Source organism: Taudactylus pleione, unplaced genomic scaffold, assembly GCF_031769625.1.
Source record: "Taudactylus pleione unplaced genomic scaffold, aTauple2 ptg000099l, whole genome shotgun sequence".
Taxonomy (NCBI): domain Eukaryota; kingdom Metazoa; phylum Chordata; class Amphibia; order Anura; family Myobatrachidae; genus Taudactylus; species Taudactylus pleione.
Genome location: NW_028284501.1, coordinates 3367321 through 3383105, shown reverse-complemented (window position 1 = coordinate 3383105; position 15785 = coordinate 3367321). Strand labels below are relative to the sequence as shown.

At 42.2% G+C, this 15785-nt stretch overlaps 1 protein-coding gene across 1 annotated transcript in view; it reads right to left on the bottom strand.

Annotated features, from left to right (window-relative positions):
- The window catches only part of LOC148526403 (organic cation/carnitine transporter 2-like), a 133359-nt gene that overhangs the window by 100507 nt on the left and 17067 nt on the right, over positions 1-15785 (bottom strand). The gene's annotated exons all lie outside the window — the stretch shown is intronic.

Here is a 15785-nt window from a genome sequence, read left to right as displayed (position 1 = left end):
CGATCAGGATAATCATGGTTATAGTTGTCTCTGTTGCGTTTGTTGTTTATTTTATATACTGTGTCTAGAATGAGAAACCTTTGAATTTTGCGGTTACTAAAAATGTATGAATGTAATAATAATAAAAGGAGTTTGTGAAAACAGAGAGAGAAAAATTAAAGACTTCATATACTACAACCATTATATAAAGATAATCTGAAGGAACATCACCCTAGAGCAGGTATTCTCAATCCAGTCCTCAAGTACCCCAAACAGGTCATGTTATATGGATTTCTTTTTTCATGCACAGGTGAATTAATCTATTTTGCTGTGTCAGTAATTATCACACCTGTTTCCATATTCAGAGATCCTCATAACTGTTGGAAATGATGTGTGTGCAGGTGTTGTTATTGCGAAGTTATATAGGAACACACCCCAGCAGTTGACTCAAACTGTGAACAGCCAATTTAGTTAATCAGTGGTTTTGACTTATTGAAGTATATAGCAGGTACAGACAACTCTCTGTTACATGTACACTGGTAATAGAGAGGAGATTGAGCAGAGTCCTATACAGCTCACCAGCCGATGAGTGTATGCTGCAAATGAATAGCAGTGCAGGGATGCTGGAACAGCTTTATATGCAAGCATTAACCGGGTCTCTCATAGGAGCCAAGTAGGAGGACCAGTGGCGTAACTAGGGTATTTGGAGCCCAGGGCAAATTTAAAAAAGGAGCCCCACCCCTCCCCTATGTGCGCGTGAAAAATGGGCGTGGTCACAAGGGGCGTGGTCACTGAAAAATGAGGCGTGTCAGCATACAGTCCCCCTTATGCAGTGCCCCTAGTAGTGGTCCCCCTTATGCAGGCCCCCAGTAGTACCCCTTATATAGTACCGACAGTATACAATGCCCCCAGTAGGGGTCCCTCTTATGCAGGCCCCCAGTAGTGCCTCTTATGCAGGCCCCCAGTAGTACCCCTTATATAGTACCGACAGTATACAATGCCCCCAGTAGGGGTCCCTCTTATGCAGGCCCCCAGTAGTGCCTCTTATGCAGGCCCCCAGTAGTGCCCCTTATACAGTACTCCCAGTAGTGGTCCCCCTTATGCAGACCCCAATTAGTTTCCCTTATACAGGCCCCCAGTAATGATCCCCCATATGCAGTGCCCCTTACACAGTTCCCCCTGTAGTAGTCCCCCTTATGCAGCCTGCCATTAGTTCCCCTTATACAGTGCCCCCAGTAGTGATCCCCCATATGCAGCCCCCCAGTAGTGATCCCCCATATACAGTGCCCTTTATACAGTGCCCCCAGTAGTGGTCCCCCCTGTGCAGTGCCCCCAGTAGTAAGCCCCTTATAGAGTGCCCCAGTAGGAGTCCCCCTTGATGCAGTGCCTCTGTAGTAGTCCCCAGTAGTGGTTCCACCCCCAATGCAGTGCCCCCAGTAGTATCTCCCCCTGTAGTAGTCCCCAGTAGTGCCCCCCCAATGCAGTGCCCCCAGCAGTATCCCCCCTGTAGTAGTCCCCCCCCAATGCAGTGTCCCCAGTTACCAGTAGTATCCCCCCCTCCCGCTCCCGATAAATACACAAAGAAATTAAACAATAAACAAAAGCAAAAATTCTTACCTGGATCCACGCTCCCGCCGCCGCCGTCCACACGTCAGTCCTCTCGGGCTGGCGCGCTCTGCATTATGGGAGAGATGTCATGATGTCATGACGTCTCTCCCATTACCCACTGCAGGAGCCGGAAGGGAGCCGGCTCTTGCAGTGGGCGCTGCGGCTGCAGCAGTCAATGAGAGTCTATCTGACTCTCATTGGCTGCTGTTTAACACACACATCGCCGCCAGCACTGGTGGTGATGTGTGTGCAGCAGCAGCAGCAGCCAATGAGAGTCAGATAGACTCTCATTGGCTGCTGAGTCACACACACATCGCTGCCACTCGACGGTAATGTGTGTGCAGTAGCAGCAGCAGCCAATGAGAGTCGTCTGACTCTCATTGGCTGCTGGTTAACACACACATCGCCGCCAGCGCTGGCGGCGATGTGTGTGTTAGGACAGCCTGAGCCCCACCTGCCACCCTCCTCCTGGCGCTATTGGGTAAGCGCTCAGGGGGAGGGAAGGGGCTCAGCTGTGCAGCACAGGACCGGTGCTGGAAGCCTAGCGTTGGTCCTGTGTAAATGTGTAGCGCTGACTGCACTCACTGCGGTCGGCGCTACACTGGCTAACTAGGGCAGGCCGGTACCATGGCCGGCGGCGCCCCCCTGTGCCACCATTCCCACGGCGCCCAGGGCACGCACCGTGCTCGCCCTGACCTAGTTACGCCACTGAGTAGGACTTCTGTCTCCCACCATGTCACTCTACACAATAAAGGACAAGACGGACCCTGCACATGCTCAGTAGGGAGCTCGGCTGTCATCTTAGGACATGGCATGAAGTACAAGAAGAATGAAGTCTGTGCAGTGGCACACTCCCCTTTCAACAAAAACATGACCTGTTGGGGTTACTTGAGTTTTGGAAGAGAGAACCACTGCTCTAAGGCAGTGATAGGCAACATGACACTCCTGGGGCCCACATTGTGTGGTTGGGATATGGGATGAATTTATCAAGGTTAATCCATCAAATAAACAACTCCCAAAGAGATGGTAGTGACATAGCTGAAATTATCTATCACAGGGGAAAAAAACCCTTCCCATGTGAATGGGTCATGTTACTAAACAAAAGTGTGCCCTTTAGTAAATTAAAGTGATACCTGTGCCCTTGAATTAAATAAATTGCTAACTTTGCTTCTTTTATATATTACACTGATAATTGGCCCCCTTTATATATTAAAATCATATATGGCCCCCTTTGTTCATTTTTAAGTCATACATTACCGTTCAAAAGTTTGGGGTCACCCAGACAATTTTGTGTTTTACACGAAAACTGACTTTTGTTTATCAAATGAGTTGCAAAATGAATAGAACATATAGTCAAGACATGGGCAAGGTTAGAAATAATGATTTTTATTTGAAATAATAATTTTGTCCTTCAAACTTTGCTGCAAAATGAGCACTCTATGACGAAAGCAATTACAGCATTGCAGACCTTTGGCATTCTAGCTGTTAATTTGTTGAGGTAATCTGAAGAAATTTCAACCCACGCTTCCTGAAGCACCTCCCACAAGTTGGATTGGCTTGATGGGTTTTCAAGGGTTTTCTAATCATCCATTAGCCTTCTAACGCGCTTAGCAAACACAATGTACCATTAGAACACTGGAGTGATGGTTGCTGGAAATGGGCCTCTATACACCTATGTAGATATTCCTTTAAAAAACAGACGTTTGCAGCTAGTACAGGTTGAGTCTCCCATATCCAAAATGCTTGGGACCAGGGGTATTTTGGATATCGGAATATTGCGTAATTTGGAATGTTTGCATAAAATAATGAAATATCTTGGGGATGGGACCCAAATCTACACACAGAATGCATTTATGGTTTATATACACCTTATACACACAGCCTGAAGGTAATTTTTTTACTGTATTTTTAATAATTTGGTGCATCAAAAAAAGTTTGTGTACATACATAAAATTCATTTATGTGTCATATACACCTTATACACACAGCCTGAAGGTTATTTTATACAAAATTTTTAATAATTTGTACCTTAAACTATGTTTGTGTACATTGAACCATCAGAAAGCAAAGGTTTCATTTTCTCAGTTATGCTAAAAATATTCTGTATTTCGGAATATTCCGTATTTCGGAATATTTGGATATGGGAGACTCAACCTGTATAGTCATTTACCACATTAACAATGTATAGGGTGTATTTCTGATTAATTTAATGTTATCTTCATTTAAAAAAAACAGTGCTTTTCTTTCAAAAATAAGGAAATTTCTAAGTGACCCCAAACTTTTGAACGGTAGTATATATTTACACCTTTTATTATTTGTTATTAATTATTAACTTAATTAAGATTGTCAAGCCCACCTACTTTAATGACGAGCAGCCAATCAGGATCAATATATATTCACATGAAAGACTTATACTGATTTGCTGCCAGTCAATAAAGTAGGTGGGCTAGCCAATCTTAACTAATTTGCATCAGGAAAGCTCCACGGAGTGGTCCGTTGCACTGTCACTAGGTATTTTTTTTTATTTTATTTTTTATTACTCCTTGGACTATGGTGGCGTAAGAAATAAATATTTAGGATTATTTTACAACAAAGAATTTTAATGTTATTAATTATGGAGGTAAATAGTAATAAAAAATAATACATGTAGAAAAAAATATAAAAGGAGGCCACATATATGGATTAAATATATAAAGTGAGCACATACATCAGTTAATATATAAAAAGTTGCACAGAGAACACTTCCATATAATAAGTAACATGGTAATATATATTTTTTTTGTTCTTAATCCTTGTATCCAAGGATTAAGTTAAGCCTGAAAAGTTCAGGCGTATATGACCGCCCTCTTGTATCCACTACCCAGGGGTACCAGGATGTGGCCAATGCTACTTACTGTAGCATTGTCCTGTGCCTCCCTAGGTGTACCCCACCCCCAAGCCCACTCAGAATGGCAGAAGCTTTCCGTAAACCGCTATGGGTTTTGGCTAAATTGCTTTAAACCCACTCTACCATGCAAGTTGTTTGATTTTATGTTTCCAAACTGCTGGATAAAGTTTGAAATCGCTGCCAAACCTGCACATTGGTAAATTGCCCACTATAAGAACAACAATGAAAACCAACAACAAAAATGCTTGGAATTTATTTCAGCAAATCACTCACTGTATAAATCATTAACTGAACCACTAGTTAGAACAAGACTCATTATAATTTTACACTTAATGTAAAAACCACCAGTACCAATGAGTTCAAAGGTAAGTGACCGAGAAACAACAAATAAGTGTTTAATTAGTCACACTAGTTTTACATATGACAATCCGTTCTACTTATTTCTAGTGCAAAATATTTAATCTAAAAAACATTTAATTCCCCTGAACGTTAATCAGAAAATAATAATAAAATGAAGAAAGGCCACTGATTTAAAAATATGGGATTTATTTATTAAACAGTGCTTTTATAAATCACCAAATATTTGCCTTTAAAAAAATTGCTCCGTTATATCCTGGTCGAAAGCTTCTTTAATTAAAGAGGTCATTAATTAGTTATCACAAATAAAAATGTCTACATAACTTTTCCGTTTTACTACATTTTAAAAAAAAAAAAATGTTTTTGTTGAGATGCTATTTTTATGTAGTGCCTACTTACTGCCAGAAGAGGTCACTTAAGCTATGTTAAGAGTCTTCTATTGCTGAGGAGCCTCAGGTGTTGTCTTACAAGATGCAATACCATTGTATTGGAGCAAAGATCTGATTGTCCTAATTGTAATTTATAATACAAAGCAACGTCACAGCAATAAACCTAGACATTCAATTTTAGCTTAACTGTCTTTTGCTTATCAGCACAGTTCAGCAAACCTGAAGCATTGGAGAAAAAAGCTATAGTGTATGTCATCATGTAGGCATGTATTGAAGTCAAGTCATGAGGCCAATCCATATAATCACCCCAGACTTCGGAATATTCAGGACATTTCTGAAATTCCACTATGGACGCGATTTGTGCTTACAATTTATCTATCTACAGGCTTGTGGCCTCTCTCCTCCTCTTACAGTGGCCATCTTGGTGAGAGCAAGATGCGTGTTTTTAATCTGGCACTTTTATCTGTAGACAATTTTCAAAGTTATATCACCTGCCTGTAATACTGACAACTGTCACCTTGCCACTGGTGTCTGTCCTTTCAGTAGTGCTGCAGCGCCACGTTCTCCTACCACAAAGAAGACACCAGACTAAAAAGGCGTGGAAAAGATGATCAGGAGTGGCATTTATGAATCATGCATGTGCTATTTGGCCACAGAAGTGGAGAACACATCAGCATAACACAGAGGGCTTGAACATAAGTAGAAAGAAAACAAGTGAAAAAATAAAGTCCTATCTATTATCAAAAAAGAATGTAAAAATAAAGTAATAAAATAACTGTTCTCTATAATATGTGCATGATATTAGTGTAAAAATTATTATCATCCTGAAGGGGCCAAAAACCTCGGAATATGAGATAAATTTGTTGCAGGACAAAAAAAAACAACTGAGATGTCCCCTACATAACACAATCTAAGCAATTAAAGAGCTATTAATATAGTGTATATATATTCTAAAACGCTTACAGAAAATATTTCAGTCATCCACATAGCTCCATACCTCCCAGTAGAGTATCATCTAAATTCCATGCCACATTAACATGCATACACATAGGGTTAATCATAAATATATATATATTTTTTTTTTGTCAGAAGCCAATTAACATGCCAGTGTGTTTAAGCACATGTGTTTGTGACTGTTACTAGAGATATAGATCTTTATTTTTCTTTCAGGTGTTAACTCAAGACTTTCCCCTATATCAATATACAGTACCTGGCCTTGTCGTTACCAGCTACTGAGACTTGCACCAGTGGCAGTTACTGAACGTCGGTAATCTTACAAAAGCAAACATCTACTCAGTGGGCGGAATTCAATTGATTTCGCAGCCCGCATCTCCCGTCTAAAGTGACAGGAGATCGCGGGGCGCTATGCAATTGTGCCAGCTTTTTTACGCTGATCGCGCCCATAGAGGTCAGGTTTAGCCGTGTAAAGCAGCTAAACCCGACCAAAGTGCTGGGCGCGATCGCGAAAAGTGATGTTTGGGCGCCCAAACATGTCACTTTTCGCACATTTCAGCTCTCATCCCCCTGGGGCTGCGAGCTGAAATGTAGCACTTGGCAGCTGATCGCGCCCGACAGGAGCAAGAATAGAATAGCTCCGTCGGGCGCGATAGGGGCTGGAAAGAATTGAATTCCGCCCAGTGATGGAACTGCCGCCTCTTTCACTTTACTCTATGCTACACTGCGCGTCCTCAGAAGAGGTCTCTAGTATGCATGTATACAAGTACCATAATATTAAATACATTGGGGCAGATGTATGAAGCTAGGGAAAGTGATAAAGTGCAGAGTGATAAATGACCAACCAATCCGCTACCAACTGTCATGCTACAGGCTGTGTTTAAAAAATGACAGTTGGGAGCCGATTGGCTGGTCGCTTATCACTCTGCACTTTATCACTTCACAGAGCTTCATAAATCTGGCCCATTATCTGCTATACTCTGCTGGAGGAGTGACTTTGGACCCTACATACAGTATATAAAGCTTAGGGGGTTTATAACCCAACGCTTCTGTTGGTGTTTAAGCCCAATATTTAAAAAGGCTGCGTTTTACAACAGTTGTGTCTTCATACATCTAGCCTCGTTGTGCGTTAAACAGACCTTCTAGTCGCGCCATGCCGTGGCGTGACTTGGTAGCGCTGAGTGTCTTTTCGTACATCTTTTTCACAGCTGCTGACACTGTAACGTAGCATTTCGTATGCAGATCATACTTGCCTACTTTTGAAAAAGCATTTCAGGGAGATTGTGAAAGCAGCAGCTATAAGCGCATGTTACAGTGGGCTACATCTGAGAGGTGTGCCATAATAATGACTTACATACAAATGTAAAGGAGCAAAAAAGCAGTCAGTAAGATCTACTTGTTGATGAAAGCACACTGATACTTTTCAGAAAATACATATAGCCATAGGGATCATTGTCCTTTAAAACCAATGCAGCAAAATTATACTAATGATCCCACTTAAATGTATATATCTCTGCTTATATATATATATATATATATATATATATATATATAAAACAGCTACATAATGGAGGTAAGGTGCAATCAGGGAGATTTCTAGGGGTAAATTTACAAAAGTGAGAATTTTTATAAGTAGAGATGGATGTTGCCCTTAGCAACTAATCAGAGATCGCTGCTATTTCAGAGAGTCTCCCTGACAATGAGGGAGAGTTGGTAAGTATGGTGCAGATACACCCGCAGTCACACAGAGAATATAGGCATGCTGCATATCAATTTAATCAGCTGAAGCTGCTGATGCGTTTTATCCACATATCTGTGTGAATAAGTCAAATTTGAAGGGAAAAAGTCACATGAATAGATGCTTGGTGCGTAAAAAGATGCTTAACGCGTAACGCGACTTGTAGCGCACATAGGATCGATGCATGTGGACACATCTCTATCAATACACGGCTAGTAAAAGCACTGTCCTTTTAAACAATGGGGATATACACAAGAACAGAAGTGTTGGGCAGTAAGCTGGGTACACACAGGACGATATATCAGCCATTCAATTGAACAAGCTATATATCGAGAGCAGGTCAGCGGGTGTGTACCTCCTATATACTACACAGCTGATGCAATATGTTCGGCCCATATGTCTGCCAGTGTGTACCCAGCTTAAGTGAATATAAATAATGGGCCTGATGCAGCAGTGGAAGTAAATTGGATGTATGTTGCTCCAAAACTGCATGCATGGAGAAATGTGTATATTTGTAGTTGTACCACATCTTGTGATGCGATCGCCCATATGTGTACACTTTGTCTACCAGCCATGATGAGTGCGTACTTGCATCTACCCTATAGTAGCTGCAAAAGAAGCACCTCTATACAGGCATATTTACATTTACCTCCAGGGGAGCCATGGCGCTCAGAGCATGCCTATGCTACAGCGCCCCCTCAGTAATATAAATTCACCAGCTCAGAGTCACAACCTTACTCTTGATAATCTGTTTTCTCACTTTTAGGGCCTGAACTTGAGTCGCATGCCATCCGCTTACAATGCAGATGTTCACATACGTAGTCGAGCGATTATTTGCAAATGCGCAGGCTCGAAAAAGTTAAAATAAACCCTATGATGCATGCGCTACCCTGAGTGTATGCACGTATGCTGTTGTGATCAGGTCAGGTGGAGACACTGCCATAGGGCTGGTGCAGGTTTTTATGGTTCAACTGAATCAGTATTGCAGTGTGCATGGCGCTAAAAGTGGGCATCTCAGTCCTTGCACATTCGGCTGCACAGAGTACACAAAGGAAGGCGTTTCTATGCCATTTCCATAAACTCGCAGATGGTGACCGCCAATAGACGATGGTGTGTTTGCTTTTGCGTGTGACTGAAAATCAGGCCCTTAGTGGGACTGAGCCACTGAGACTATAAGTGTAAAGTGCCAGGTTCACAGCGAGTAGAGGAATTATCTAGATTAGGGGCTGATCTTACCTTGCCCCCCTCCACCCTATGCTGCCTTTACCCTGCCCCTTTTCATACTGTACCGCTCTGATCCTGCCCCTCTCTGCCCTGTGCCACACTTACCCAGTCCCTCTCCTCACTGTGCCGTCTGTGCCACTTCCAAAATTCTGTATATCAGTGTTCAGGACACATAGCCTGAAGTCATTAGCTGCCTGCGCTGTGCATCACAGTCTCAGCCATCATGATCATCCCAACAAGTGACAGTCCTAACAGCCCAAGCAATGTCAGAGTATTCTTAACTACTGACCCACCCGGATTGCGCCCTGCTTTTGTTGATGTCTGCAATGGCAGAGATCAATCGAATAGTACTTTGGTGGGGGGTTTCATAACCTTGCACATTTGTAACAGGTACATGTGCCTCAGATTGCCAGTCACATGGTATTCTACAGCGAAGATCCAGCAGTAATGTCAGCGGTCACAGGTGTGACTGCGAGTCAGCAAAAGCGCAGCTGGCTGCATGCCATGCACTGGGCCAGTTAACTAGTTAAAGTCGTATTAACATATCTCAACTGTATTTGGCGATAAAAACATAGCAAGAGTTCTGGTGGACGGGGCACCCAGAGTGGCCGCATTTTACTTGGGCTCCAACCTTACATACTACAACTGACCCAAAACTGGGTTTCTTCACCAGACTTTACATTTCCAAAGTCGCTTATTGCAGTGCCACTATACTGAGGAGTGGCTTGCTTCAGTTATTGGGTCTGGAGCTGATATCTATCCACCGGAGTTAAGCCTGAAAAGTTCAGGCGTATATGACCGCCCTCTGCCATCTTGGGCGCGAAAATCTGGGAGAAGACGCTCCTGCTGTGACAGCCATTCCCGCCATTCCCCCGGAGTTACACCGCCGGGACTGCTAGCCTCCTTGATGAGCTATACCCTCATAGAATAATTAATGTGGCAGTGGAAAACTGGCCTGCGTCCGCGTACCATCTACACCACAAGCTGCTGAGGTCCTAGCCTGGAGAGGATTACACACGGAGGCACCGCTACCTGTAAACACTCCGTTTGCTCAGGGGTGAATGTGCCCTGGATGTGGACTGTGTGTCTGGAGCCTCTCGTCGGGTCATCGGCGGCGGTAGCTGGAGATCTACTCAACTCCCTCTGATACTGTGCCATAGCCTGTGGGAGTTCTAGTAACCGCACGCCTGTCCCCTTCAGCGAAACTTACCTGCCAGCCGTGAACTGGAGATTTCTGGCGGGAGTCGGCGCGGTGTCCGGGAGGTGGAGGTGGAAGCTGCACTTGTCCGGTTCATCTTCTAGATCTCACCGCGTGCCGGGCCGCCGACGGGGTCATCCTTCTGGGCATCTCTGCCGCAAGTTGTGCGGCCTGGCACCTCCACTACTGCTGCTGTTGTAATTAGCACATGGAATTCTGGCTCTGCAACTCTGCCCACACGCTACCCACCGTCTAAGAGACTCCTATCCGGATCACATCAGTCTCCCTGCTGGGTCTTCTTAAACCTCCTCGTGTTTGCACCAGGCTGTGTTAGCCACTGTTGGAAAGTATCACATACTTGCCTAAATCTTTTCTGCCACCCTCAAACGGCTAGGCAGGGGGTTGAGACTGTACCTGGAACTGGTGCCTATTCTTCAGACACTGTCCGGCGATCCAGGTCCCCTCATTGGATACCAACACCTCTGCGTCTCTCCCTTGTGTGTCATTCCTATTTTTTTTTTTCTCTGTACCCTACCTTTGGCTTTAACCCTTGTATGTCTCCTTTGTCCCCCAGCCTTGGTCCTGCTACTTCCTCAACTGTTATTCCCATATTTCTGTATTTTTCTTCTTCAACAAGGTGCTCTCTCTCTCTCTCACTACTTATAGTAGTGGGTACGAATAAGATTGTCAGAAACAGAGACATTTCGGGATAAAGGAGATAATGCCAATATAGTCTGTATCTGGAGTCAGCAGAGTTGTGTTTTAGTCTTCTCTCATTTAGTGTGATTTACTATTTAGATTGCATGCTAAGTTTGTATATATTACTAAGAGATTGCACTGTTAAAGTCCGCTGCAGCATAACGTTATCCTCCATTGGTGGTCCACTAATATTACTATACAGCTTGGATTGAAGGTTTCTGGAACTGTGCATCAATTTCAGACATATTGTTCAGAATTTCTTTATGTGAAAATATCACCAAAGGTACTTTAACTAAACCATACTGTATGTGATAATGTTTTCGGTTCACTCTTTGTCTGTCGTTTGAGTTGGCAGAAGCCATTGCTCACGTCCTTCTATCCCACATTGATAATTGTTTGGAGAAACTAGATTTTAAACTAAATGCCTCTCTCTCTAAAATGGAATCCTCAGCAAATTTTGTAACCATAATTGCTGATAGTTCGGGCAGTTTGGGAGTTCCGGCCACTCTCCCCCAGGAAGTTGTGTTCAACTGGCTAAAATCCCTTCTTCCCCGACTGCCGAGGTTGATATTCCCCATTCTCAGCAAAACAAGACTACCTTTAACCTCATAGAGCCCATGGGAGCTCCTGGTGTGAAGTTATCTTCTGCCCTAGATGTAGAGGCTGACAGTCAGTTTCCCCATTTTGACAATGGTTTTTGCCTGGGTCCTGATGGTCAGGGAGTTGCAGATATTCCCTTGCTTGTAACGGTGAATTTCTTTGTTAATTGGAATAACACCAACTTTTCCATTATTTGCTTTAAAACTAGCTGCTTCTCAGTGCCTTCTCATACTGGTCTTGTTCCTTCATACCTTTTGATACTTAGCCCTCCGGTTACCCCAAGCCTCCAATTGTACATTTCATCATTATTTCTGAGCACCATTGGCTTTGTGACATGAATACTTTGAAAATACTTTATTCTATTGGCCTGCCTAGTAGTAATCGCAGAGCTGTAACTAGACTTTTTGGTGCTCTGTGCCAGAAAGAGCATTGGCGCCCATTTTTCAAAGGGACATAATGCACCCAAAAAAGGGCCATGGCTTCATGGGGAAGGGCCAGGGAAGAGATAGGAGAGGCCAGGAGATGCTGGGGATGAAATAAGAGGAAGCTACAAGCAAGAATGATAATAAACAGAAATTTGACAGGCCCAAACAGCGCCCTCTGCCCTGTGGTGCCCTATGCGAGGGCACCGGCCGCACTACCCTAGCTACGGCCGAGTAATCGATCTTAACACGATCCTTTGATCTCAATGTATTGCTCTCTGCTCTACAAATTATCTCTATTGTACTTCATTTACATAAGTTGGTCTTGTCTGGCACTTAAGTACCTACTGACTGCAGAGCATACGTTCAATTATCTACTTTATTGTTTGTTAATATTATGTTTGGCTGTCTCTGGTATCCAACCCAGAGATGGCCCCGTTTGTTTGGTTAGGAAAATTAAGAAAACTGGATGGAGCATAGATGTGTTGATACTGCAGTACTGACACTGTGGCTCTGGTTATTACCTCGGGTATACTTATTTAAACTATTTTTTGTTTTCAGTTTTGCTTCTGTCTAGTATGGATACAACCCTATATATAATATATTATATTGTTGGCATTTCATTTGTTTGTACTTTCAATCTTATATTCATTTGTGATATTTGATATGATTTGTCTATTACAACTGTGTCAATATGTTGTGCTTCAAATAAATGATTATAAAAAAAAAAACATAGCAAGAACATGATTTATAGTAAAAAAAACACACACACAAGTAGTGAATGGAACAATTATTGAGTGAAACCTAACATTAATTTGTCATATTTAATTACAATCTTATCATCAAAATGTTGAAAACAAAATGATGCACAAAATTTGGTAAGGCAGATATTAAATGTAAAGCAATGATGGCAAAGACATCACTCCCGGGCCGTTCAGTAGTCGGCCCAATCTGCAAATTGTTATTGAATAAGAGCCAGGGCCAAAGGTGAAGCGAAGTAGGTTACAGATTAGAGACGACTGGCTGATTTTGGCAAAGGGCACATTTCATTTCCACATCAAGTGACCTCACTCATGTAAGCACATTAAAAATCAACAAACAACACAGGCTGACCAATAAAAATGGCTCGGCAGGATAATGTTGTGCCTGTTCCACCCTTACACCCAATTTTAAAAACAGATAGAAATTCTGGCAAGAAGTCACACTGAAATGTACAATTTGTTTTTTATATACTTTTTTACCTGACACAAAAATATTTGCCAATATGTTATTACAGATTAATGTGTTTTCTTGTGATTAACTGTAGTTTAAATTATTACTGAGAGTAACGATGTTGTGCAACCGCTCTGAAGGTTAGATGGGCGTATGGTACTTGTGGCCCATGAAGTGTATCAGGTTACCCATCACTGATCTAAACCAGAAAATGCTAGAAACTAATAATGTCTGGACTTTAGAATCTGTAAATGAATTAAAACACATAACATTTCCCAATATAACTACTATAAACAGAATAAAACAACAACAACAACAACATATAATCAGCTATATTCATCCTCATGGACTATATTCTAACCATGTAAAGCAGTGGTTTTCACAACCTCAGGCACTCTAAAAATGCATTGCTAGGATTACCTCCTAAGACAGAACTTGTCTAGTAATATTTTACTAACAGAAATACAGTATATAGACCTGTGAATATGGAGAAAGTACCCTAAAATCCTTTAACTGCTTTATAAAGAATATTATGGCATATATTGCTACCTTACATGTACTCAAAACCTAACATATAGTATTACAACAATGTAAAAAAAATTAAGTAAGGAAAAACAGAACCCTGTCCTAAATCTCCATCCTGGATTGTGTTCTCCGAAAGTAGAGCCTGCTTTACAGTTGTATGCTGATAGCATAGCTGCTTTGTCCTTTGACGCAGCAGTGATGTTGCATATGCTACTGCAGCAGACATTTGGTGTAACTAGACGCCTCCTGTATGCTTGTGTGTTCTGCAGCTGCGTTCCCAGGTTACTCAGATGACTGTTTCAGAACTGTGGCCGAGGCCAGGAAATCTGTGTCGGAAGACGCAGACCATGGCCTCTGCACTCCCAGAAAAGTGGGACGACAGCCCATTTTTGGGAAGCTGACCGGCCCTGCATACTCCTCCCAAACAGCCGCAGCTTGTCAAACATGCACAGTCCCCAATCCATCAGACTTGTACGCAAACCATCGGGTTTGCGTACAAGTCTGAATTAGGCCTATAGTTACATGGGTTATGATTCTTGCTGCACAAACCTAGACCCCTTAGGTTTGAGCAGCTGACCTGGACTGGCTACCGTGAATTACCACTTACAACCAGTATGGCCAGGGACCTGAGCAGCATCAGCTGCACCAGTAATCTGGCGTTTATATATATTTTCTAATACTGATTCTCGCAAAGATTTTAAAATCTTTTCATATATATATGTCCAGAAATTTTTTTTAAATCTTTGCGAGAAGCAGTATTAGAAAATCTTTGTTATCAGGCCATGATGTTAAATAAACCTCTCAATGTTTTGGTTTAGTAGACACTGGAATGTTACACATTTCTTAATTAGAATTAGAAAAATCTCATTAATTTAGAAATGTTCAATATTGCATCTAGGTAAGAACAATGTCTTAAATAATTGTAATCACTGACAAGTACCTCATATTTAATGAAAAACAGAACATATAGAATTTAGAAAAATTCTTAAAGCATTTCTGCTCAGACGTGCTTTTGGCCAAATTACGTTTTTTTCGAAGAAAATTACAAATGAATGCAAAGGGTGCAGCATTCTCAGGAAATGTGTTCGCACTGTAATCATAGGCTTTAGCGCAGGGGTGGGGAACCTTTTTTCTGCCGAGGGCCATTTTGATATATATAACATTATTTGCGGGCCTGCTGCAGGCCATGCTCCCTCCATGTGACATCACACGGGGCGGGGCCACAATCGCCGGTGATTACAGCAATGCCCGGAGCATCCTGAGGATGCTCCGGGGAGCTGTAAAGTCAGCGGTGTGATCGTTTGAAGCGTCCTAAGGACGCTCCAGGTGGCACTGCTGCATAGAATCTGGCTGCAGGGTGCCATTCTAGGCACCCTGCTAGTCAGATGAGGCTGGCAGAGAAAAGCTCTGAGGGCCAGACCAAATGACTCCGCAGGCCTTATACGGCTCCCGGACCTGAGGTTCCCCATCCCTGCTTTAGCGGATATTTACAGTGCCCCCAGCCTTGGATGCTTGGGAAAATATAACAATAAAATAACACAGGGACATATCAGGAATATAACATAAGTGCAGAAATGGACACAATGTTTAGGGAAAGTAAGATTCCTACTGAAATCATTCTAACTTCCTTATCAATTTTTTACATTCACAATTTGACAACCAGTACTAATAGATCCTGAATGAAATAAGGTTTAAAAAAAAGTTAAATAAAAAATTGCTAAATTAAATTAAATTAAGCTTTTCCAGTAATTTTGGTGGTGGTGAATCATGCATTACTGGAGCAATGACTGGACAGCAAAGTGCCATAAGCCACGTACATTAAAAAAATGACAGACTTCATCTGTAGTTACCAGACTGTATATAAAATATATAGGAAGCGCTGCTGATTGGATAAATTAATCACACTTTGACAAATAATTTGAATACATTTATTGATTATAAAAAGGCTATGGCCATAGACATTAACAACAGTAAAATTATCATATAAATAAAA